Raw genomic sequence first — 27,431 nt, 5'->3', positions numbered from 1 at the left:
AGCAAGTTCAGAGAAGAGCGACCAGAATGGTGACTGGTCTGCAAACCATGTCCTATGAGGAACGGTTGCAGGATTTGGGAATGTTTAGCTTGCAAAAAAGAAGACTGAGAGGAGACTTAATAGCTGTCTACAAATATGTCAAGGGCTGTCACATTGTAGAAGGATCATCTTTATTCTCATTTGCACAAGGAAAGACTAGAAGCAATGGGATGAAACTAAATGGGAGGAGACACAGATTAGATATTAGAAAAAACTTTTTGACAGTTAGGGTGATTAATGAGTGGAACAGGCTGCCACGAGAGGTGGTGAGTTCCCCTTCAATGGACGTCTTCAAACAGAGGCTGGACAGACATCTGTCTGAGATGATTTAGTGAATCCTGCTTTGAGCAGGGGGTTGGACCAGATGACCCAGGAGGTCCCTTCCAACTCTACCATTCTATGATTCTATGATTCTATATATGATTCTCTTATAGGCGGTTACTTTCCAACTATTATATTGTTCAATATACTACCATTTGAATTATTTGAAAAAAGTGACCCCATATGACCTTTGGACATTTTTCTATAATTCTATTTTGTTATATTTTCTTCTAAATTGAATACAATATATTTTTCTAGATTTTCAAAATGTAAAATGATTAATAATTAATGCTTAATTGATGTTTAATAAAACAGATTGAATATATAAATATAGTTTTTTGAATTTATAGCTATAGCAATGTAATAAATTATATAGTTCAGTTACAAAACTTTAGTTGTCATGCCCAAATCCCATCAAGCGGTTCAAACTATATTCACAATGTACCACAAAAATCTGAAGCTGTTAAAATGCTTAGACCCTAATCATGTAGGATTACAAGTATTTATTTATTTTACTCACTGATATAGCGCCATTAATTCTACAGCACAGTTTTTTTCTATATGTTTAATGGATGGTTTCTGCAGCCGTGGATGTTTGCCGTACATTTATTGAAAATTATAATATAATTTATTAGGTGTCAGTCCACTAAAACATTTTAGCACGAATTTTATAGGACGCATCTATGTATCCAATATGCTCTTGATTCATGATATGTGATAGAGCATTTACCTCTTGACCCAACATTGAAGTAGATCAACATCAACACCACTAAGATGAATTTCAGGATGGCTCACCTATATCAAATTATATTTGCCAGCACTAAAACACAGAAATAAATGAAAATTGTTCCATGAAAGATTATAGATTTAAGGGAGGACATTAAATAGTGGACAAGCTTTAGCAATTTAGTATTTCATGTGTCCAATTTCTCTTTTTTATCAGACATTATTTCAGATCGTCCTTTTTTATATACATATAGATAGCTAACTGATGGTTATTTAAAAAGAAAGGGAAAATAAAGACTATTTCTGCCCTACATTATATTTGTGTTTAAATAAAACAGTAAAGAAACCGTATTAGTGTTTTTTTTTCCTTTTCAGTTCTTACATTAGGATCTAACTGATCAAGATGCTTTAAATCAAGCTACGACATTAAAATATCTTAGTTTCATAGTTTTGAAGGTTGAAGGTAGATACAAGTCCATCAACTTCAACTTAGAGCCTAACATGTTGATCCAGAGGAAGGCAAAAACCCTATGGGGCAGACATTAATTAGGGGAAAAATTCCTTCCTGACTCCACATACGACAAGCTCTACGGATCAATGCGCAATCACAGAATCTAGTGCCCATAACCTGTAATATTATATTTATCAAGAAAGGCATCCAGACCCTTCTAGAATTTTAGTAGTGAATCAACAACTACAGCATCATATGGCAGAGCTCCATAGTCTCACTGCTATTACAATAAAACATCACCTTCTGTGATTATGATTAAACCTTCTTTCCTCTAGATGTAGTGGATGTCGCCTTGTCCCTGTCGCAGATATCTGTACCAGTCCCCTCATATATTTGTACATTGTAATAAGATCACCCCTAAGCCTTCTTTTTTCCAAACTGAATAACCCCAAGTTTAATAACCTGTCTTGATCTTGCAGTTAACCCATTCCCTTAATGACCTTGGTTGCTCTTCTCTGTACCCGCTCTAGTTCAGGTATGTCCTTCGTATACACTGGAGCCCAAAATTGAACATGGTATTTTAAGTGTGGCTGTACTTGTGACTTGTATAAATGCAAAGCTGTGTTCTCGTCATGAGCATCTATGCCTCTTTTAATGCATCCCATTATTTTTGTTTGATACTGATCACTAAAGTGGAGTTTTCTGTCTATCCATACACCCAAGTCTTTTTCAGTGACAGTTTTACCCAGTGTTTTACAATTTAGTACATAATTAATTATAGATTTTATTTCCTCTGCTCCAGTGCATAACCTTACATTTATCTACATTAAACTTCAATTGCCATTTTTCAGCCCAAGCCTCCCATTTACATAAATCTTTCTGTAATATATATTAAATTATCATTCTCTTTGTTGATTACCCTGCAGAGTTTAGTATCATCTGCAAATATTGTAATTCTACTCTGTATGCCCCCTACAAGGTCATTAATAAATATGTTAAAAAGAATTGGGCCCAATACTGACCTCTGTGGTACCCCACTGTTAACTGTGACTCAATCCGAGTGTGTTCCATTAATAACCACCCTTTGTTTCCTGTCACTGAGCAAGTTGTTAACCCGGCTACACATATTTTCCCCTAGTCCCATTATTCTCATTTTATATACCAACATTTTGTGTGTCACCGTATCGAACGCCTTTGAAAAGTCCATATACACAACATCCACTGCAATTCCCTGGTCCAGTCCGGAACTTACTCCCTCATAGAAGTTGATCAGATTAGTTTGACTAACTCCAGGATTGCATCTCTTAGGAAATCCTCAAGGATTTTACCCATAATAGAGCTTAAACTCACCAGCCTACAATTTCAAGGCTCAGATTTTGTCCCCTTTTTGAAAATTGGCACCACATTTGCTATGTGCCAGTCCTGTAGTACAAACCCTGTTATAATGGAGTCAGTGAATATTAAAAATAACAGTTTCTCCATCAAGGTACTTACAGTAATTCTTTCAGTTCTCTGGCGTGTATGCCATCTAGGCCCAGGAATTTGTCTACTTTAGTAATTTGGAGGTGGCGAAGTTCTTCCTGCTGGGTTAAGTAGATGACATTTAGGCTGCATGCCCACTATGCGTTTTTCAAGCGTTTTTGCCGCGGAATTTCCGCAGCAAAAACGCTGGGTAATACGTGCCCCATGGTCCCCAATGATAATCCGCATGTGCTGTGCACATGCTGCGGAAATTTCCGCTGCAGATTTTCATTGCGGAAAAATCCGCAGCATGTCCATTAATTTTGCGGACACGCAGCATAATTGCCGCCATTGACTTGCACAAGCGGATATCACACGGTTCAATGTGTGGATGGTACCCAGGTCAGGACAAGATGAGACTCTCCTCCAGACTCGGGTACCATAGAACCTGTAAAAAAAAGAATTTAAAATAAAAAATAAAGATTATACTTACCTTCCGATGTCCCCCGGCCTCCTTAGTGATGCGTCCGGTCTCTTGTACGGCTCGCGGTGGTGTGAAGGACCTGCCATGACGTCATTGAGTCATGTGACAGGTCACGCGACCGCTGACTTCAGCGGTCGCGTGACCTGTCACATGACTCAGGGACGTCACCGCAGGTCCTTAAACACCACTGCGAGCTGTACAAGAGACCGGACGGAGCGGAGATTATACCGGGGGCCATCGGAAGGTAAGTATAATCTTTATTTTTTACCATTCTTATTCTTTTTTTTTAACTATTTCTTGGTAACACTATATAAATCCATGCCAGTTGCATGGATTTATATAGTGTGACCAAGTTGTCAAGTACTTTTCCAAGTGATGCTAAAATCGCTTGGAAAAGCGCTTGATAACCCTCATGCAGAAATGCATGCAAAAACGCTTGACAAACGCTTCTACCTGGCGGGAAAAACGCATGTAAAATCCGCATGCGTTTTTCCTGCCAGGGAGAAGCGGAAAAAATATGCAGCATTTCTGCATCGTGGGCACATAGCCTCAGTGGAGAATTTCTAGTATCTGATCATGTAACCTGTCATGGGATTTTCTTTATAAATACTGGAGAAAAAAAAAAGTTTAGCAGATTTGCCTTTCTCTCATCCTCTTCCACCATTTCACACTGACTATTTTTGAGGGCTCCAACACTATCATTTTTCAGTTTCTTACTGTTTATATAGTTGAAAAATATTTTTGGATTATTTTTACTTTATTTGGCAATGAGTTTCTCTGTCTCAATCTTTGCTGCCTTGATTTGATTTTTACACTTTTTTTTCCATAATTATAATAATTATTTAATGCCTTGTCACTACCCTCTTGCTTTAATTCTTTAAACTCTTTCTCTTTGTCATTTATTGCTCCCCTTACAGCTCTATTTAGCCCTAGTGGTTTCCTCCTATTTCTAGCTTGTTTATTCCCATGGACTATAGCCCTGTAAATGACAAATTTCCAATTTACTCACTGTATATCAAACATACGTTGTACACAAGATGTACACTTATTGGACACACTCAGCACATACACTGGACATGCACAACACTTTACAGAACATATGTAGTACATGTATTCGACATTTACTGATCAAATATTAGTGTGCTACAAGCTTTGCTTACTCATAGACCCTGATTCATCAAAACTTATGCCAGAAAACTGTCGCAGCTGCCAAAAATTTAGCGACTTTTAGTGTTTTTGCGCTCATTTTGCCCAGTGGGCAGAGCTGGGGGTGGACGGGGCAAGACAACTCCTTCTTGTTGAATTCATGACAAGTGGTGGCATTCTTTACACAACAAATTTTACTTCAGTTCCTGACTGGGGTAAGTTTTGTGGTCCAGGCGCACACAAAGGAGCACACCACTTTGCGCCTCACCTAATACATTAAGAGGTGTGCACCACGCACTCCACTCCGACCTCTCCATCAAGACTATTCGTGAAAAATTATGGTATTGATGAATCAGAGCCATAGTGCTGACCTCCAGCAAACCAAATCCCAGTGACACAAAACTACTACCCACATGTTAAACTTTATCAGTCTGAACTGACAGCACAGGCAATATGTCCACCATTAGGGTTATCATACACATTATATTGAAATCAGTTGAACTTGTCAATATAAGTCCCAACCTTATTGTTCATCTGGAAATAAGCATTTACCAGAATTGTATGGCATCAGCTTTCTCCCCTTTCACCTTTGAAAACACATAAGCGCTCAGCCAAGCACTCAGTCAAGCACTCATGTGTATGGGAGAGTTGGGAGAGATAGGCACCAGTTTTTACCCTAAAGGCCCCGTCACACTTAGCGATGCTGCAACGATCCCGACAACGATACGACCTGTCAGGGATCGTTGCTGCGTCGCTATGTGGTCGCTGGTGAGCTGTCAGGCAGGCTCACCAACGATCAGGGGAGCAGCGACATCGTGGAAAGAATCTTTCCACGATGTCCTGCTCCGGTTACCAGCCTGCTGAAGCAGGAGCAGGCTGGTAACCATGATAAACATCGGGTTACTAGGGGCACACGCGCACCTAGTAACCCGTTGTTTATCATGGTTACCACTCTGCTACGGTGAGCGAGAGGTTACAGCTCACTTTAGCAGGCTCGTAACCATGATAAACATCGGGTTACTAGGTGCGCATGTGCCCCTAGTAACCCGATGTTTATCATGGTTACCAGCCTGATCGCTGCTCCCGCTGGTCACACACAGCGATGTGTGCTGACCAGCGGGAGGGCAACGACCAAAAAATGGTCCAGGACACTTTGCAGCGATCAGCGACCTCACAGCAGGGGCCTGATCGCTGCAAAGTGTCACACATAGCGACATCGCTGGTGATGTCGCTGTTGCGTCACCAAAACCGTGACACAGCAGCGATCTCGCTAGCGATCTCCCTATGTGAGACGGGGGCTTTAGTCTGGTGCCTGTAATGTCACCCACGAGAAAGATAAAGATACTTTTTGTAGATACTTTCTAATTTATAGAAGTCTAATATAATAAACTGTTTACAGAAGGGATGTCAAACTCAAAATACACAGAGGGGCAAAATTAAAAGTTTGGACAAAGTCGAGAGCCAACCCCCATGCAGTATAATGGGCCTCACGTAGTCCTCCATACAGTATGTTGGCCCCACATAGTGCTCCATGCAGTATAATGGCCCCACATAGTGCTCCATACAGTATAATGGCCTCACGTAGTGCTCCATGCAGTATAATGGCCCCACATAGTGCTCCATACAGTATAATGGCCCCACATAGTGCTCCATACAGTATAATGGCCCCACATAGTGCTCCATACAGAATAATGGGCCACACATCGTCCTCTATACAGTATAATGGCCCCACATAGTGCTCCATACAGAATAATGGGCCACACATCGTCCTCCATACAGTATAATGGCCCCACATAGTGCTTACTCCATACAGTATAATGGCCCAACATAGTCCTGCATATAGTTTAATGGCTCCACATAGTTCTCCATGCAGTAAAATGGCCCCACATAGTGCTCCATACAGTATAATGGCCCCACATAGTGCTCCATACAGTATAATAGCCCCACATAGTGCTCTATACAGAATAATGGGCCACACATAGTCCTCCATACTGTATAATGGCCCCACATAGTGCTCCATACAGTATAATGGCCCCCTATAGTGCTCTGTACAGTATAATGGCCCATCATAGTCCTCCATATAATATAATGGCTCCACATAGTCCTCCATACAGAATAATGGGCCCCACATAGTGATCCACACAGTATAATGGCCCCACATAGTCCTCCATACAGTATCATGGCCCCACATAGTACTCCATATATAATGGTTCCACATAGTCCTCCATACAGTGTGCTGGCCCCACATAGTGCTCCATACAGTATAATGGCCCCACATAGTGCTCTATACAGTATACTGGCCCTACATAGTGCTTCATACAGAATAATGGCCCCACATAGTGCTCCATACAGAATAATGGCCTGACTGACATCGCGGGCCTAATATACTCACCCTGCAGGCCAGATTTGGCCCACCAGAGTTTGACATGTGTGGTTTAGAATATTATATAAAAACATTCCAATAAAGGTACTCATAGATCAAGACTAAAGTTGATGAAAATAGATGATTTCAACAACAGTGAATGTTTGTTCGGATGAATTTAACAGTCATCAATCTTTTTAGCAAACCGATACCTCATTGACATTGGAAGCCATGTCAGAAATTTTTAGCCAACCAATGATCATTCTGTGAAAAATCATTTGTCCTTCTATACAGGCTGTTACTAACACCATATAATAGAACATTTATAGGCGTTTTAAACTGCTGATATGATCAATAACAACAGTCATTAATGAGACGAACGTTCATTCAAAGGTCATTCAATCATCAACCAATCTTTAGCTAAGGTATATGGCCTCCTTAAGAAATACATTGACTATAGGTCAACTTTGATGGTTGATCATTAATTTAATGATCTCAAGCAAAGTTATAGACACTCAAACACTTCCTTGAGAAATAACTAGTTTGTGAATTATACATTTCAAAGCAGCACGTAGACCGATGCTAATGTTGGTATTTTAGCTGTTGGAAAAAAAAGGCATAGTAAGAGTTGAGAATGTATTTAATAGAATATAATGAATTGCTTCGTACAAAACATGGTATGCTGAGGAACACAGGGTGTCATGGAGTTTTCTGCTTTTTGCGTGCTGCTCATAAATTTGTTCTCAATTCACAGGTAGTAAAAGTAATGAGATTTGCTACAGTATGTGTGGTGTCATTTAAGTTTCAATTAGAAAACAGCAAGTGCTCTCTAATTTCTGTATAATAAATTAATAGACTAATAACCTTAGTGCAAGCATGCACACATCCTAAATGTCCTTGTCCTGCTAATAAAACACAAAGAGTAGGGCGTAAGGGGAACCCATCATGTTAAAAATGCAGTCCAATACGCAGGCACCCCGTTTTAGAGAAAAATAAGTAAAACAAATTGGAATATAATTTTTTGTGGGAAAAGATTCTGTAAAACTATTATTACCCATAATGTATTAATTTTGTGTCTAGGAGTCCATGGGCAGTCCTGCTTAGTGATTGATAGCTATCTCTACATACTCTTGCATACTCTAATCACTGAGTAGAGAGGAAAAGAAGAAGAGAGAAACACAGAGCCTCCTCGCACAATACCTTCAAGGTGGATTTAATAGTCGCAGGCTAGTACCAACCCACCGCAGACAGGCTCGCCTTAGGGGGCTGTGCAGAAATTAGGTGCAAAACTTGGGGATCAGCATATGGTATAGGTCTGAGAGAATGAGGAACCAGCAGCAGCAGCCGCAGAAGAGCGTTTATAATGTTGGGGCATCCATGCAAAACTTAACATGAATTGCACAAAAAATTACTGATCCTTGGACGATTCTGGTCAGGGAAGTCGAGACGGAATACGAATTGGATTCAGCAGGAAGTAGTCTAAGTGAGTATTTTGTTACTGACTAGTATTTTGTCACTGACTAGGATCTCCCACTGGACTCCTGAACCCAGAATAGCAAGTATCAACATACAATATATAAACTTGCTCAGCTCCTCTTTCTCTATGACATTCCACCAACAGATTTGATTGCATTTTCAACATGATAAGTTCCCTATAATAAAGATACAGTAAATTTGAAAAGTCTGCACACGCCTGTAAAAATGTCAGGCTTTTCTCTTGTAAAAAAAAATCATACCAAAGGAATCATTTCAGAACTTTTTCCGTTTTTAATTTCACTAAAAATTTGTACAAATCCATTGCCAAATAAATTTAAATAATTTTGAGAGTGGGGGAGAAACTAAAATAATGTGGTTGCATAAGTGTGAACACCTTCTTATAATTGGGGATGCGGTTATGTTCAGAATTAGCCAATCAAATTTAAACTCATGTTAAACAGTAGTCAGTACACAGCTGCCATCATTTAAAGTGATTCTGATTAACCCAATATAAAGTTTTCTTTTTTTTATACAGATTAACCCAATATAAAAATTTTCTTAGCTGCATTGTACAGCAAAAGCCATGGTCCGTAAACAGCTTACAGCACAGCAACGGGATCTCATTATTGAAAGTTGCCAGTTAGGAGTAGGATACAACTTAATTTCCAAGGCATTAGCTATATCATGAAACACTGAGAAGATGGTCATCAAAAAGTCACTTACATTTTCCACAATGAAGTTTCCTAGAGCTGGATGTCCCTCAAAAATTGATGAAAAGACAAGAAGAAACTTGGGCTTTCAAGAGGCCTACAGCAACATTAAGCGAGCTACTGGAATTTCTGGAAAGTATTCTTCATATGTCTGGCCTGTGGGGTAGATTGGAAAGACGAAGCCTTTTCCTACAAAGAAAAACATCCAAGCCCAAATATGTTTTGCAAAAACCTACATGTCTGCATAAAGCATGTAGGAAAACGTGGTATGGTCTGATGAGGCCAAGTTTGAACTTTTTGTCCATAATTCCAAAGGGTGTGTTTGGCACAAAACCCACAACACCATACCCACTATGAAGCATTTTGGGAGCAGAATTATGCTTTCGGGCTATTTTTCAGCAGCTGGAACTGAGGCATTAGTCAAGGTGGTGTGAAATATGAACAGTTCGAATATCAGACAATTCTACAACAAAACCTTCAGGCCTCTGCTAAAAATCTGAAGATGAAGAGGAATTTCAACTTTTAGCATGACAACCGTCCTAAGCATACCTCCAAATCAGCAAAAGTATGGCTTCGTCAGAAGAAGATGAAACCTTTTAAGTGGCCAGCCAGAGCTCAGACCTGAATCCAATTGAAAATTTGTGAGTTGACCTAAAGAGGGCGCTGTACACAGGAGATGCTCTTGTAATCTGACAGATTTTCAGCACTATTGGAAGGAAAAGTAGGAAAAGATTGCCAATTCTAGATGGGCCATGTTGATAGACTCCTACCATAAAAAGATTTAATGTCATAAATTCAAAGAGTACTTCAACAAAGTATTATATATGCACCCACACTATTTTAGGTCTTTATTTTTCTTTTTAAAGTTTTTCATTTATCTTTCAATTGAATTGTGCAGATTATAGGTGACGTTAAAGGAAGAAAAAGTTCTGAAATGTTTCTTCTTGGTATGATTTTTTTTGCATGACAAAAGCCTATCATTTTATCAGGAATATGTAGAATCTTTATATCCGCTGTATGTCCAGTGTAGGCTATATATTTTCTTCCTTATTTGATGAGATGGCCATACTGAGAACATTTCAGTTTCAAGTCTCATACTGTTAAAAAGAAACAACTAAGAACCCTACACCATTAAACACTGCACAATCAACTGGATGTGTTTAGCATGATCATCCAAATTTGGCCCATCAGCTGCCCTTTACTCAAGTGTATTTTTTTCTTTTTAAGCGTTTGATCTGCCAGTTTAGTCTGACACGTTGATTGTCATAATATGTGGATGATCAAAAACGTCTTTGTGTTTAGCCGACGAGCAGTCAAACTTTGAAGGGTCCAATCCCAAGAGATATCTGGGCTTTAAAAAAAATACTCAAATAGAATAAAAACTATTCAAAGGGCAGAAAGTTGGAAACAATCATCCACAATAACTAAGTATATCAACACATTTTGGGAAAATTTTTACAAGGTGGTCTGGTCTTCACATGTAAGACAACCATGAAACCATCACTCCTATAGCTTTGGCAATGGCAACCAGTTTAAAATCAACCTACAGTCAATTTTTCATCTGAGGTTGATTCTAATGTGATAATAGTTGCTTAAAATAAAATATAAAACCAATTTATTTAATTTGTGTATGGCTATAGAAGCTCATATATATATGTATTTGCAATTCTAACAAATTACTCAAAAACGGCTTGGCTCTTTTTAGATGGCCTTTGCTTTTCCCGTTACTTAAATTTGGAGCTGTACGCTGATATTGTTTCTAAGGAAGTAAATATAATGACATGAAATGTAAACTGGAAAGCAGCTGGAAGTGCTTTAGCAATACAAATGAAGAACATTGTGGCTTAGGAAAAATCTTATTTTTGTTCTCAAATCGTTCTTGATTGCTCTGGTTTGTAAGATATCCAACACAATTGTCATTCTGATCTCACAGCAAGCTTGATACAGCTCATACAATGTTTCTTCCTTTCCCCTTGGGAACTCTAATCATGAAATGCGACATCTTCGGCATTCAGAGGTTTCAGTCCGTGGTACTGCACATTATAGATTATGTGGAGATTGTACATGTACTCCATGTACAAACCTGTCATCATCGTTTAACAACATCCACTAGACATTATTGTGTCTGAGGAACTTTAAAGTCTGCAAATACCCTGATACCACAATATAGACCAGATATATATCGTGCCTCATGAACAGTAACATATACCAGGATTTATACATAATCGAGTGATTATCTGAATAACATGTGTAACCAAACTTGTATTTTGCTACTAAACATTAATGCAAAGGTAAATTCTTCAATTCCTAATAGGATTTTCTCTATAAGCATGCTTTACACCAGGGGTCTCAAACTCGGCTGGGTATATGGGCCGCACATGGAAAAAAAATTTAATTTGGGGGGCCGCATTCTTTGTTCAATGTGACATTTTTAGTGATACCATTTTTTTTTGTATACACCTTTTGAACATTTTTGCAGTGTTTATTTTTTTATGGCTTGGGTCGTTATGGATGTGGCGATAATAAACGTGCACTTTTTTGTGTTTACTTTAGTTTACATATAAAACAGCATTTTTAGTGCCCAATATTTTTTCATGCTTTATTTTATTTTTTATTTTTTTTACAATTTTATTTCCCCCAATTGGCCACATACAGTAATATTGTCTTACAATTAGCATCATATAGTAATAATGGAAAACATCTTGTAGTAATGTTCCCCATCCAAGTCCCCATCTTGTACTAATGTGCCCCATCCAGGTCCCCATCCTGTGGCTATGTGCCCCATCCAGGTCCCCATCCTGTGGCAACGTTCCCCATCCTGGCGCCCATCTTGTACTAATGTGCCTCATCCAGGTCCCCATCTTGGGGCTATGTGCCCCATCCAGGTCCCCATCCTGTGGCAATGTTCCCCATCCAGGTCCCCACCTTGTGGCTCTGGTCCCCATCTTGTGGCTCTGGTCCCCATCTTGTGGCTCTGTGCCCCATCCAGGTCTCCATTATGTGCCCCATCCAGGTCCACATCTTGAGGCTATGTGCCCCATCCAGGTCCACATCTTGAGGCTCTGTGCCCCATCCAGGTCCACATCCTGTGGCTATGTGCCCCATCCAGGTCCCCATCTTGTGGCTCTGGTCCCCATCTTGTGGCTCTGTGCCCCATCCAGGTCCCCATTATGTGCCCCATCCAGGTCCACATCTTGAGGCTATGTGCCCCATCCAGGTCCACATCTTGAGGCTCTGTGCCCCATCCAGGTCCCCATCCTGTGGCTATGTGCCCCATCCAGGTCCCCTCTTGTGGCTATGTGCCCCATCCAGGTCCCCTCTTGTGGCTATGTGCCCCATCCAGGTCCCCTCTTGTGGCTATGTGCCCCATCCAGGTCCCCTCTTGTGGCTATGTGCCCCATCCAGGTCCCCTCTTGTGGCTATGTGCCCCATCCAGGTCCCCTCTTGTGGCTATGTGCCCCATCCAGGTCCCCTCTTGTGGCTCTGTGCCCCATCCAGGTTCCCATCCTGTGGCTATGTGCCCCATCCAGGTCCCCATCCTGTGGCTATGTGCCCCATCCAGGTCCCCTCTTGTGGCTATGTGCCCCATCCTGGTCCCCATGTTGTGGCTCTGTGCCCCCTGTGCTGTTCTTCACACACATAAAATAGAAAAAAAAAAAAAGATGATTCTCACCTGTCCTCCGTTCCCTCGGCGGCCTTCCTGCAGATGTGGCCCGCAGGCACCACAGAGTCCGACCCCTTGACGATCCCGACCTGGTCCAGGAGGAGCCGCCGACAGCAGCGCTGCATTGCCGCACAGAGACTGTCTCCCAGCACAGCATTTTCAATGTCAGCCGCCGGCCAATCAGAGGCCAGCAGCTGACATCTGCATATGGCAATGACGTCATACTCGCTGCGCCGACACGCAGATATCAGCTGCTGGCCTCTGATTGGTCAGCGGCTGGCATTGGAAATACAGTGCTGGGAAACAGTCTCTGTGCGGCAATTCAGCGCTGCTGTCGGCGGCTCCTCCTGGACCAGGTCGGGATCGTCAAGGGGTCTGTGCCTGCGGGCCGCATAAAGCAGCCTCAGGGGCCGCATGCGGCCCGCGGGCCGCGTGTTTGAGACCCCTGCTTTACACACTATAAGGGTAGACTTATACTTTATTTATACAACAATGTAAAAATGCAGATTAATTTACAGCAGGGCGACACAAAATGCGGCCCGCTAGGCTATTTTATAAGGCCCCCAATGTTCTGTACACAGTAGTTTCCATGTCGGAGGGAAGAAGAGTAACATACTGCTCAGAAGCCAGGCTAAGCAAGCACAAATAGAGCACTGTTAACCATCTTGGTCCCCCGTACCTTAAGAGACTTGGGTTCCTTGACCGCTGTTTAGCACCCAAGACCTGCATATATGAGTTAGAGTTGTGGCTAGTATTGTGCAGGCACTTCTCTTTTCTAGAGTACTGATTGTGGGAAAGAGGACCCTATTCTCCAGATATGTGGGAGTCCAGGGAGTAGAACCTACATTTCTTAGACATTTGCTTTTGATATGCCATAAACCCCTCAAAAGGTAATATGTCTTTAAATTTTATTGCAATCTTTGGAAGTCATTCAATATGACAATATAAGGAAGAGGACTTGAACTATACAGACACCTATTGGTTGAAATATTGCCCCTTAAACCACCTGTCAGAGACCTAGCCAAATCAGACCTCCTGCTTTTCACTGATGAGTTGCAAACACCATGAAACACGTCTCAGCAGATGTAGTGTATGGTTTGTCTTCTCATCCTAAGTCATGTGGTAAGGTTTGTTAAAGGGTTAATATTGACTTTTAGAATTGCTACATCCAAGCGATGGCGCTAGAGTTCCTGTCGTCTTCCTCTCTGAAGAGGATATTTGTATAGGTGTCGCTAAAATGCCTAAGTTTTATAGATGAGATTTAGAAGTGTTTATATGTTGTAATGTACATACGTAGCAAACGTTAACTTGACAATTAAGTCATTAAATCATTACATACCATGAAACAGCAAACCTTGACTTGACATTAACACAACACAACCCTTTGAATATGTCACATTGAGCTGAATCATGATATCATAACGCACTGGGCATTCAGTTAATGTTTGCTACATTATAAATTCTACACATTATAATAGGAATTGATCATTCTTTCTGTGACATTGTGCGGTATGAAAAGGCATATTTACACAAAAAAGAGCTTCCAAACAAATCAGCATTATATTTAAATATATAAACCTACAACTAGTCAGAAATCATGTATCACTCCCAATATTTAAATGTCAAAATACTGTTAACATATACTTTATTAATACATATAAATGCACACAAAAATCAGTTATCTGATTCCAGCGATGTGTATTATTGGGCTGTATGCTGTCATTTTGATAAAATCTCACTTTCTTTTGCTGCAGATCTAGCAGTTCTCTGAATGCTGAGCCCTGTATAATCCCGCCCACACCACTGATTGGCAGCTTTCTGAGTACACTGTAAATTGGTAGAAAACTGCTAATTGGTGGAGAGGGTGCAGAGTTACATAGAGCAGGATGACTACATGGCACAGTCCTCTAGTGATAATTTCCTGCTGATAAAACACTGATTTTATTAAAACTACAGCACACAGCCTAGTAAGTGACACATCACTGAGATCTGGGTCTCTGCCCCTACATCATGCTGCTCTCAGATTAGATAGAAAAACCTGCTGACATATTCCCTTAAACCATTACGGAAGACCCGCCCAAAAAACAGCTGCTCATAAATTATAAATAAACTATAGTGGGAACTACAGGACACAAGTTATAGAGTAAGGCCATCCAAAAGTAGCTAAAAAATGCAAAAACCGCTTCCCATCAAACAATAGTTATACTCCCATATACCCATAATGGTTCTAGTACCTGTAAATATGGTGAAGTAGGAAAATGGAGCAGTTGAGCAAACACGCCAACATTCAGTTTGCTTCTTTACCAGGAGGTGGTTACTTATAAATACCAGAACTCCTAATTCTGCATTCAATTCCATACAGCCAACATCGCACACATTGTGTGACACCGAGACCACCCACCACCCGTCCCACTGGGTGAGTCTGGTCAGGTTAGATGCAGTTAGCCATAACCAAACTTCCACCCCGACTCTTGACAGCTTCCGGTTTGGCCTGTGCTGGGGTTACCATTGCCTGCAGTGTCTATTAAACAAGGTATTTAAATAATATAGTATATAGTAAATACATAAACTATATTGCACAAATGTAAATAATAAAAGGTAAGTAAAAAACGATAGTGGAATATGGTAACAGTGGTAATATGATTATATTAGTATTTTTAATATTTAAAAGGAATGTGTCACCCCCTTGGGCGATATCAGACCCCTACTATGGGCATACAGGTGATAGAAAAGTAGATCTATACTTACCTGTATGGCCCATAGCAGAGGTCTGATTGCAGAGAAATCTGGTTTTATAAAGTCTGTTTTCCAGAGGCAAACCCCCCCTATCTGCTTACTATTCCCTTAAATCGCCGCCTCTGTGCTAAATTACCATATCCCCCCCCCTCCCCTGCACGTCACAGGGCCCTGTGACGTGCCCTGCTCTGCCTCTCCTCCCGCGCATGCGCAAAGTGCCGCACCCATGGAGCGCATTTTGTTTCCCTCCGGCACCGTTTGGCTACGTACTGCCAGCAGAGTGAAAGTCTTAGTGACTCACCGTCGCTTGCGCAATACAAGTAGTGTTGAGCCACCCACGTAGTGTTCGAGTTCGGTTCGTCGAACACCGTTAAAACCAATGGCAGGCAAACAAAAACACATAGAAACACATAGAAAACACCTTCAAAGGTGTCCAAAAGCTGACAAACTGCTCAGAAGACACAACTAACACGTGGAAAAGTGACAAGCACATATAGTAATGCGAAAAGAAAAGAGGTGGAGGAGTAAAAGGAGGGGGTGACACAGATATAGGCATGTCATGCCCTTCTAAAACCAAAAAAGTGCGAAGCCGACACGGCCAGTCCGTTCCTGCCCGTGCGACCTCTGTGTCGCCGGGTTTGTGCCAGAGCCGCGGTGGACCCTGACGACCTGCCCCCCTCTCCCAATACTGGTGCCTGTCTGCTGGTGGGTCGAGCGGTGGAGGCAGGTCTAATCTTTTTAATTTAAATTGTCTCTCTAATTTGAATGAGTATGCTTTAAATCCTTTTACAAGGATCTATTGGAGGGCAAGTCTCATGCCAGCAGCCGCGGTAATTCCATCTCCAGTAGCGTCCACTAAAGCTGCTGCAGTTAAAAAGCTTTTATAAGGATCGAGCTTGGCGGTCCACCGCAAGGCGTCCTACCGCCAGTCCCAGCCCCTGTGCCTTGGGGTGCCTCCCCGATGCTCTTCACTGAGTGTCCCGGGGGCCCGAACCATTTCCTTTGAAAAAATTAAGTGTCCAAACTACAGGTGGTGAAGCTTGCTTAACAGCTGGGATAATCCTCTGACTAGCAGACACTGCTACTAGGCACAAAGTATTTCCTGGGCTAGATGCAGTTAAAAATTTGCAATTAGATACTCTCGTTGGATGCTGAGAAAGCATTCCATAGAGTCTCCTGGCACGCGATATATTATTATCTTAGAAAGCTTGGGGTAGGGGTCTAGGGGACCCTTTTATAGGCAAAATCACAGCCCTGCATCGCAATACGTCACCTAGGCTGAAGATAAATGGAACATTTTCATCACCTTTCATAATCACCAATGGGACAAGGCAGGGATGTCCTCTGTCCCCTCTCTTATACATCCTAGTGACAGAGCACCTGCTCTCATCAATTCGCCATAACCCCAATATTAGGTGGATTGAGGTGGGAGGCACCGAGTACAAGTGCTCTGCATTTGCTGATGATGTCCTAGTATATATCACTCAATCACATATATCCATCCCTGCTGTTATAGCTGAAATAGATCACTTTGTTACATGGTCAAATTTTAAAATCAATGCAGCAAAGTCTGAGGCCCTCGATGTCTCCCTCCCCAAATCCATACAGGATTCCATCCAGTCCAACTTTCCCTTTGCCTGGCCCTCACAGGGTATCAAATACTTAGGAATTCATATTCATAGAGACCTCTCCCGTCTATGTTATCTTAATTTTGGGCCCTTTATTGAACAACTCCATACAGACCATGGTTGGCAAGTTAGAACTGTAAGATTCACTACGTGAACCACTGGTGTTTTGTGGAAAAGCATATGTACACTGTGTTCCAAATTATTATGCAAAAAGTGTTTAGGAGTGATAAGGTAAGAATTTTTTTGTTTGTCAGTTAAACTCATTGATGGTGATGTGTATCAGGGCTCTTTATATCACTGTAAGCAATTGCAGACACCTGTGCTAATTAGTTTGGCAGGTGTGTCCAATGAAAGGCAAGACTACTTAAGAAGGCTATCCCACATTATTAAGCAGCCTACATTTTCTGCCAAAATGGGAAAGAAAAAGGATGTGTCGGCTGTTGAGAAGCAACAAATTGTGGAGTGTTTAGGTCAAGACATGGCTACAATCAACATTGCCAAGACACTTCATCCTGATCATCGCACAATCAAGAAGTATGTAGCTGATTCACAGTACACACGTGTGCGTGCTGATAAGGGAAAATTGAGGACTCTTTCCTACAGGCAATTACGTCAGGTTAAAAGAGCAGCGGCAAAAAAGCCTTGTCATAGCAGCAGACAAGTTTTTGAAGCTGCTGGTGCCTCCAACGTCCCCCGAACAACAAGATGCAGGGTCCTTCAGAGGTTTGCAGCTGTGCGTAAGCCATCCTGTCGACCTCCTCTATCCACTGTACACAAGCAGAAATGGCTCCAGTGGGCCAAACAATACATGAAGACTGACTTCAAAACTGTTTTGTTCACCGATGAGTGCCGTGCAACGCTCGATGGTCCAGATGGATGGAGTGGAGGATGGCTGGTTGATGGACACCCCATGCAAACACAGCGACGACGCCAACAAGGAGGAGGTGGAGTAATGTTTTGGGCTGGAATCATGGGGAGAGAGATTGTTGGCCCCTTTAGGATCCCTGAAGGGGTAAAGATGAACTCCATAATGTATGTGGAGTTTCTCAAACAGCACTTCCTGCCATGGTTCAAGAAGAAGAACCGTGTATTCCGCAGCAAGATCATTTTCATGCTTGATAATGCACCGTCTCATGCTGCACATAACACATCTGCATCTCTGGCTGATATGGGCATAAAAGGGGACAAACTTATGGCGTGACCCCCATGCTCCCCTGACCTCAACCCCATTGAGAACCTCTGGAGCATCATCAAAAGGAGTTTCTATGATGGCGGGAGACAGTTCACATCTAAGCAACAGCTCTGGGAGGGTATTCTGTCCTCATGCAAAACAATTGAAGCAGAAACCATCCAAAACCTGACAAATTCAATGAACGAGAGAGTTCAGAAGCTCCTTTCGAACAAGGGGTCCTATGTGCAAATGTAACATCACCTAGAATAAAGTTTTGAGTTGAAAACTGTTTGATTTCAGTTTCTAATAACCTGCTAATGCTTATAATTTCAAAAATGACCATTTTTTTGTTCTTTATTAAAATGAAAAGGTTGATCGAAGAGTGTGGGCGATCTAAGAGTGTGCCAACCCAGTAGTCAGGATTATTTTGAATTCTCACAATTCGAGGGTCATGTTGCAGGTAGTGCAGCAAGAAGGCACTCATGTGTCTTGCGCATCCAGGAGCACCAAGTCCCTGTTGTGTTGGTGGCGAGGTAACAATCATGCTTCCTTCCTCTGCCCTCTCCCCCCAACCTCGCACAACAGAAATGTGATCAAGGTCTCCCTCATCTGATGAGTCTTCCATCAGTTCGTCCTCCACTTCTTCCTGGGCTCCTGCACCTTCCTCACTAGTTTGACTGCTACCATGCGCCCTGGTAAAACCATCTCCCCCACCCTCACATGCCTGCCGCCTTGGTGCTGCCGACCGTCTGGACCTTGCAGATGTTAGCCCTTCCGCATACAACTCCTCCTCCTCTACTTCCTCCACCTCCTCTTGTGCCACCACCTGACTCCGAATTCTGTTTAACATGTGCTCTAGCATGTAAATCACCGGAATAGTCATGCTGATAATGGCATCGTCAGCACTAAACATCTTCGTCGCCATTTCAAAACTGTGCAGAAGGGTGCATAGGTCCTTGATCTGAGACCACTCCTCCAGCGTGATTTGCCCCACCTCTGGATCTCGTTGGCCCAGGCTATACGTCAGAACGTTTTGCACCAGGGCTTGTCGGTGCTGCCACAGTCGCTGCAACATGTGCAGAGTTGAATTCCACCGGGTAGGCACATCGCATTTTAGCCGGTGAAGTGGCAGGCCCAACGACTTCTGTAGAGATGTAAGTCGCTGAGCTGCGGGATGCGAACGGCGGAAGTGAGCACACAGCAACCGTGCCCTCTGCAGAAGGCCATCTAGTCCGGGATAGTGGGCTAAAAATTGCTGGACAACCAGGTTCAACACGTGAGCCATACAAGGCACGTGTGTGACATTGCCCCGGCGAAGGGCCGCACCCAGGTTTGCAGCATTGTCGTACACGATCTTCCCTGGTTTCAGGTCCAGTGGAGACCACCATTCATGAAACTGGTTCTCCAGAGCTGACCACAACTCCTCAGCTGTGTGACTCACATTTTCCAGATATTTCAAAGTAAAAACCGCCTGATGACATTGAGCCCTGCTGCCAGCATAGTAAGGAGGTGTGCAGGATCCCTTCTGCGCAGTTAGAAATCTTGTGGCATGACCAGACAGGCTTTGGGTACAGGTGGAGGACCGAGAGGAGGTTGAGGAGGCAGAAGCAGTGGAGGTACTTCGAGATAAAGAGGATTGACGCACAACTCGTGGGGACGGCAAGACTTGGACAGCAGCCCCTTGTCCTGCTGTTACCATAGTTACCCAGTGCCCAGTCAGCGACATGTAACGCCCCTGTCCATGCCTACTCGTCCAAGTGTCTGTGGTGAAATGCACCCTGTCACACACAGAGTTTCTTAAAGAAGCGGTGATGTTGTGTGTGACATGCTGGTGGAGTGCAGGCACACCTTTCTTTGAGAAGTAGTGCCGACTGGGCATCTGGTACTGGGGCACTGCGACGGACATACGGTCTCGAAAATCCTCTGTGTCCACCAGGCGGAAAGGCAGCATTTCTGTAGCCAAGAGCTTGCAGATGGTGAAGTTCAACCTCTTAGCTTTCTCATGGCTAGGAGGAAATGGTCTTTTACTTGTCCACATCTGAGGGACCAAGGGCTGGCTGTTGTGCTTAGACAGGGTTGAGAAGGGTGTCCCCGGCAAACTGCCGGTCTGTGAGGAAGATGCAGGCGGACATGTTAGGTTGCCTTGATCCAAAGGTGGTGCTATCTATGTCGGACAGCGCTGAACACCAGCTGGTGTTTCCACCTCCAAAGAAAATGATGACCTGCCAATCGCCCTGGCTGTTGCGGGTAAAGAGGTGGCAGGTCTGCGTCCCAAAACAGGTGTGACTGCTGTCCCCCCAGTCTCAGAGGATGAAGAGGCCGCGGATGCACAAGATGTGGCAGACGGTGGTTGGCCCGGCCGGCTAGGCCGCATTGTAGCACAGTGAGCTTCCCACTACAACTTATGCTTCATATCCATGTGCCGGTTCATGCATGAAGTACTCAAACTATGTATTTTTTGGCCTCTACTTAGCTTTTGCTGACAAATGTTACAGATAACACGAGTTGGGTCATCCTTATCGATCTGAAAAAATGCCCAGGCTATGCAAGGCTTAGCACCCATGCGACCTGAAGAGCCACCACAACTTGTGGTCAGAGGCAAAGTTGTGTTTGAGGATGCGGTTGTTGATGTGCTTCCAGTATAGGCGCAACCTGGAAGGCGCAACCTGACCTCGTCGTCACTAGCATCCTCCTCCACCTCCTCTGCTGACCTCATCGACTGGCTGACTGTGGGTTGACAGTAAGTGGGATCTCCAACCTCGTCATCATCACCCTGTGTGTTATCACACCCGTCGTCCTCAGAGTCAACCTCTTCCTGCCCTGACAAAAAACTCAAGTTGTCGCTCCAATCAGGTATTTGAGTCTCATCATCGTCTTCCTCATTGTCTCCACCAACAGGAGTTACAGTTTGGGATCGAGGGTCTACATTATGGTCAGAACCTTCTGCGTCTGGTCCTGGATCCGACTCATAAAGATTCTGGGCATCAGTGCAGATTATTTCCTCGTCTGGATTCACAGAAGCTCTGGAGCCGACCTCTGATTCCCAGGCTATAGTATGACTAAACAGCTCTGCAGACTCAGCCATCTGTTCTACCCCATACTCAGACAGGCAGCTGGAGACTTGGGAGCTGTGAGGAAGCAAGTGCAATAGGGGTGACACCTCTGAGGACTGGAGTATTTGTGATGTTGAAGTTGAGGTGGAGGAGAGCCCACTTAAAGGAGCACTTGATATCCGTTGAAGCACCTGCTGTTTTTGTGCCTCATCTGGAATTTGTAGCGATTGGCGTGACCGTAAGAAAGGGATCTTATCACATTGTCCGCTAAAAGAAGTAGACATCTTAGTTTGGCTGGAAGATGGTTTTCTTCTGCAGATGTTACTGTTGCTTTAACACCTACCCCACGGACACAACCTTTTTTTTCCCTTCCCAACACGCCTATTCCCCTTTCCACCAGCAGCAGGCCTTTTTCCACTCATTTTGGTGGTTAACTAATTGGCAACTCTGGAGTTGTTTGCACAAAAAACAATGGATTGGAACCGAGCAGAGCTGAGTGGCCAAACTGTGGTATTAGACCAAAAGTATTGGCTGGGTTAGATGCAGTAAAACAATTTTATTACATACACAGGTGGTGGAGGTTAGTATAGATGGACTAATAGAACAAGTCCCACACACTGCTACAAGCCCAAGCCCAAATATTTTTTCAGAGCTAGATGCAGATAAAAATTATTTTGAATTTGCAACCTGGTGGAGGTTAGTATAGATGGACTAATAGAATAATGCTATGCCCAAAAGGTTTCACTTGGCTAGGTGCAGTAAAAAAATTTGTATTCTATACACAGATACACAGGTGGTGTAGCTTGCAACACAGATATGCTACTCCACTGACTAACACACACTGCAAGAGGCCAAAAAGGATTTGCTTAGCTAGATTTAGCCAAATGCTGTGAAAAAAACTTGCACAGCACTGGCACAGACCTGCCTGGCAAAAAGTGATAGGAACTGATGTAACCTAGCTCTCAAAAGGACTGCAAATACAATTAGTCTTTACTCCCAACCTATCTGTTTAAGAGCACAGACCTGCCTGATAAAAGTGATAGGAACTGATGTAACCTAGCCCTCAAAAGGGCTGCAATTACAATTAGTCTTTACTCCCAACCTATCTATTTAAGAGCACAGACCTGCCTGATAAAAGTGATAGGAACTTATGTAACCTAGCCCTCAAAAGGACTGCAATTACAATTAGTCTTTACTCCCAACCTATCTATTTCAGAGCACAGACCTCCCTGATAAAAGTCGTAGGAAATGATGTAACCTAGTCCTCAAAAGGACTGCAATCACAACTATTCCCTACTCCCAAGCTATCTGTAGATTTGTGCGAAAATTGGCTTGAAATTAACACTCAAAGTATAGCCCACACAGCAACAGCGGTGCCGTCTAACACGCAGCTGCAGCAGTGAGAAAATGGTGGCTACGTGGAAAATGGCTGGGTCTTATAGGGCAAGGACATGTGACATACACTGCCAATGACACATGCCCTTGCTTGTGTGAAAAAAAGCAGTTCGCTCCGTGTGTGCGCTGCTGATAGGCTGACAGATTGCACCTCCACACTGTAAATGCGGGAAAGAGAAAAAAAAATGGAGTTCTTCATTATTTATGCAGAGATCCATCCCCTGCCCCTCCCCCCGCCCCCTGTACACTCAAATTGCGTATTAACATTAATTTTCAGCATTACTGAGAAAAAATCCAGTTATGATTTTGGTGCACGAACAGTTATCGAACATAACCTCGAACTGCCGAATTTTTTTCAAATTGTTCGTGTTCGCCGAACGGCTCGAACACCTCCCAAAACAGCTCGAATTTGAGATTGGCGAACAGTTCGAGTCGAACACCGCTCATCTCTAAATACAAGGCTGCGGCGCAGTACGCTGCCAAATGGGGCTGGAGGGAAAGAAAGTGTGCTCCCTGGGTACGGCGCTTTGCGCATGCGCGGGAGGGGAGGCAGAGCAGGGCACGTCACAGGGCCTGTCACGTGCAGGGGATGGGGGAAATATGGTAATTTAGCACAGAGGCGGCAATTTAGGGGAATAGTAAGCAGTTAGGAGGGGTTTGCTTGGCGTACCCCAGACGCTAAGTCTCTGGAAAACAGACTTTATAAAGCCAGATTTCTCTGCAATCAGACCTCTGCTATGGACAGGTAAGTATAGATTTACTTTTCTATGCCCAGTATGACCATAGTAGAGGTCTGATATCGCCCAGGCGGTGACACATTCCCTTTAAAATATGGTCATCACCGTGGCCTCACATATACACAATTTTCACTATAAATATCAGTTCCAAAATACTAATCTTTGATTATAAAAATGTCTAAAACACAGCATGTGTTTAATCATAAAAAGGTTCTACCGTTATATAATCTGAACATATACAGTAAAAACAATTATTACTCCCAAATTTATAAATTATGATATGGTGATCAACCCACTGTAAAATAGTGCAAAAAATTAAAGTGTAAAACCATAAATCCAAAATATGTTTATCTTTTTTTTTATATAACAAAATATTAAAGTTTTAAAATTACATTTTATATGTACAAACACACAAACACACATACATGTACATATACACATAAATGGACATACTGTAAATACATCCGTATTAATTTCAGTATATGAAAAAAAGTGGGGGATTTTAACAAAATGATATTACCCCTGCAACATGTGTATGAGGCTTCAGATATCTCATTTTCTTTACTGAAGTGATAATGTAAAATGCTGCCTTTTTTGCGGCAAAAATGCAATGTGTGAACAAGTCTAAACAACTCACTTTCTTTAACTTTACATTTGTGTAGGTTATGGCTAAAATGTGTGAGATTTACAGGTGTTGTGATGTACAGATGTAGCAACCATTAACTTGACAACACATTGCTTACTATGATCCAGAAATCTTAAACTTGCCGTTAACACAACACAAGCCATTTAATAAGTCACATTAAGCATCTGCAGCATGGTATCGTAATGCACTAGGTGGTAAGATACTGTTTGCTGCATCTGCTACAGTCATGGCCAAAAATGTTGGCACCCTTGAAATTGTTCCAGAAAATAAAGTATTTCTCCCAGAAAATTATTGCAATTACACGTTTTGTTATACACTTGTCTATTTCCTTTGGGTGCATTGGAACAAGACAAAAAAAAACTGAAAAAAAGGCAAATTGGACATAATTTCACACAAAAGCCCAAAAATGCGCCGGACAAAATTTTTGGCACTCTCAAATTTGGTTCCACACCCTTTGGAATAAATAACTGCAATCAATTGGTTCCTATAACCATCAACAAGCTTGTTACACTTCTCAGCTGGAATTTTGGATGACTCTTCTTTTGCGAACTGCTCCAGGTCTCTCATATTTGAAGGGTGCCTTCTCTCAACAGCAATTTTAAGATCTCTCCACAGGTGTTCAATGGGATTTAGATCTGGACTCATTGGTGGCCACTTCAGCGCTTTGTTTCCATCCATTTCTGGGTGCTTGTTGAAGTATGTTTGGGGTCATTATCCTGCTAATGTTATGATTGCACAAGCACATGTACATGGATAGCGTACAAACCAGGGGGAAAAATACCTGAACATGACAGGTCCCTATTCAGACTGGTAAAACCCTACTCTGACCCTGGTCTGTCCCTACCCGACCGTGGAGGTTGGTACCCTAAGATAACGCAATGGTGCCCCCACTCAATGGCAGCTTACCCTGAATGCTCCTAACAGCTCTTACTATAGCTATGCCTGTGTATAAACTCACTCAGGAAAATAGGTTATACACTAAAAACTGCAACTGAACCTGTCGATTCCTGTACAGACTAGATATCCTGATTCCGCAGTCCCAGTGGTGCCTGCGGGTGCAGAGATAGACCTAACCACAGACTAGGAGAAGGCAACTCTGGCCTAAACTGCCTAAAAGGCCGATGAGTTACTTCACATTACTCCTAAAGAACCAGAGGGCAGAGCAGAGTAAATTACCTACAAGAAGAGAAGGGTGCCGAACAAAGGAAAGATCCCAAAGTGAATAAAGTAAATAACGAAATGCTAAACAAACAATAAGGCAAGTTAACAAATATACTGCCTACTTCCTAATGATAAACAGAAAATAGGTGCAAAGTATAGCAAAGAAACAGAAAAGAGAAAACCCTTAGCTGGAATCTCATAGACTGGCTTCAAACTTCAATAAAATGTCAGAACATCCAAATTAATCTATCACCAGCAGCAAATGCCAGCCGAGGGGCAGAATATGAAGCTGCACCCAAAAGGTGATAGGCACACAAATGAAAACACCTGTGTTAAGCTAAGCAGACTGCAGCCAGAAAAGCTGAACCCAAACACACAAAGAAAAGGTGTGGCTCAGCAGAAAGAGAAGCCAACCACAGAACACAAACTCAACAGATCGAATCCAGGAGTATGACAGCTGGAAGACCCATGACCTAGGGCGCAATCCCAGCTTTCTGACACTTGGCACTACATTGCGACCCAATATCCTTTGGTAATCTTCAGACTTCATGGTGCTTTGCAAACAGTCAAAGCACCCAGTGCCAAAGGCAGCAAAATAATAGCAAAACATCTTTGAACCTCCACCATATTTGACTGTAGGTACTGTGTTCTTTTCTTTGTAGGCCTCATTCTGTTTTTGTTAAACACTAGAATTATGTGCTTTACCAAAAAACTCTATCTTGTTTTCATCTGTTCACAAGACGCTTTCCCAGAAGGATTTTGGCTTACTCATGTACATTTTGGCAAACTGCAGTCTAGCTTTTTTATGTCTCTGTGTCAGCAGTGGGATCCTCCTGGGTTTCCTGCCATAGCATTTCATTTCATTCAAGTGTCGACGGATAGTTTGCACTGACACTGATGTACCCTGAGCCTACAGGACAGCTTGAATTTCTATGGAGCTTGATTGGGGCTGCTTATCCACCATCAGGGCTATCTTGAGTTGCAACCTTTCATCACTTTTTCTCTGCTATCCACATACAGGGAGATTAGCTACACTTCCATGGGTTGTAAACTTTTTGATAATGTTGAGCACCACGGACAAAGGAATATCAAGATCTCTGAAGATGGACTTGTAACCTTGAGATTGTTGATATTGTTCAACAATTTTGGTTATCAAGTCCTCAGACAGTTCTCTTCTTTCTGTACTTCTTGCTTAGTGTGGCCCACACAGACACACAATGCAAAGATTGAGTCAACTTCTCCCCTTTTTATTTGGCTTCAGGTGTGATTTTCATATTGCCCACAACTGTTACTTGCCACAGGTGAGTTTGAACGAGCATCACATGCTTGAAACAAAGTTGTTTATGAAAGATGCCAACAATTTTGTCTGGCCAATTTTTGGGGGTTTGTATGAAATTATGTCCCACTTGCCTTTTTTTCATTTTTTTGTGTTGTTCCAGTACACATAAATGCAATAAACATGTGTATAACAAAACATGTGCAATTGCAATAATTTTCTGGGAGAAATACTTCACTTTCTGGAATAATTTCAAGGGTGCCAACACTTTGAGCCATGACTGTGTAAAGATTACAGTAAGGATTTATAATTCCATTCTCTCTATGAGAGTTGTCTGGCATAAATAAGTCACAAAATGTTATATATTTTTGCCTATTTGCTCAAGCATCAGTCTTGATAGAGATTCCCTTTTTGTGCTTTTATACTAATTTATTTCACATTGAATAGTTATTTCCATCTCTGTCATTTATGGTCGGGATGAAATAATTGCTTCTCTGCCTTCAGAGTAGGGGGAAAAAACAGCCGAGCGCAGGTCTTGCTGCTATGTTGTTTAACTCCTGTAGAAATTAATGCGAGTTTTGAAATCAATGTAACAAAGTGAGCTACATTGCAGACATAACTCCTGAGCTGTGCTATGAAGTTTCTGTAACTCCCATTCTTTTCTGTTATGCAAGCACTGTAGTGCAGCTGCCTTCAGAAGACTTTGCAACCCACCGACTGTGGTGACCGGGACCTAGAAGCAATTATGCCCATCTCGGCTATAAAACTCAAATTTAGGAATAATCTTT

The 27,431-nt window shown here is 42.5% G+C and overlaps 1 protein-coding gene across 2 annotated transcripts in view; it reads left to right on the top strand.

The window, feature by feature from the left end:
* Positions 1-27,431, top strand: part of CAMK4 (calcium/calmodulin dependent protein kinase IV) — a 350,792-nt gene that overhangs the window by 168,581 nt on the left and 154,780 nt on the right. The window lies entirely within an intron of this gene.

The sequence above is a fragment of the Phyllobates terribilis genome, unplaced genomic scaffold, assembly GCF_046119375.1.
Source record: "Phyllobates terribilis strain yellow unplaced genomic scaffold, ASM4611937v1 Scaffold_1__5_contigs__length_1240528914, whole genome shotgun sequence".
NCBI classification, from domain to species: Eukaryota; Metazoa; Chordata; class Amphibia; order Anura; family Dendrobatidae; genus Phyllobates; species Phyllobates terribilis.
The sequence above is the reverse complement of the archived record's forward strand: the minus strand, read 5'-3'. Positions and strand labels throughout refer to the sequence as shown.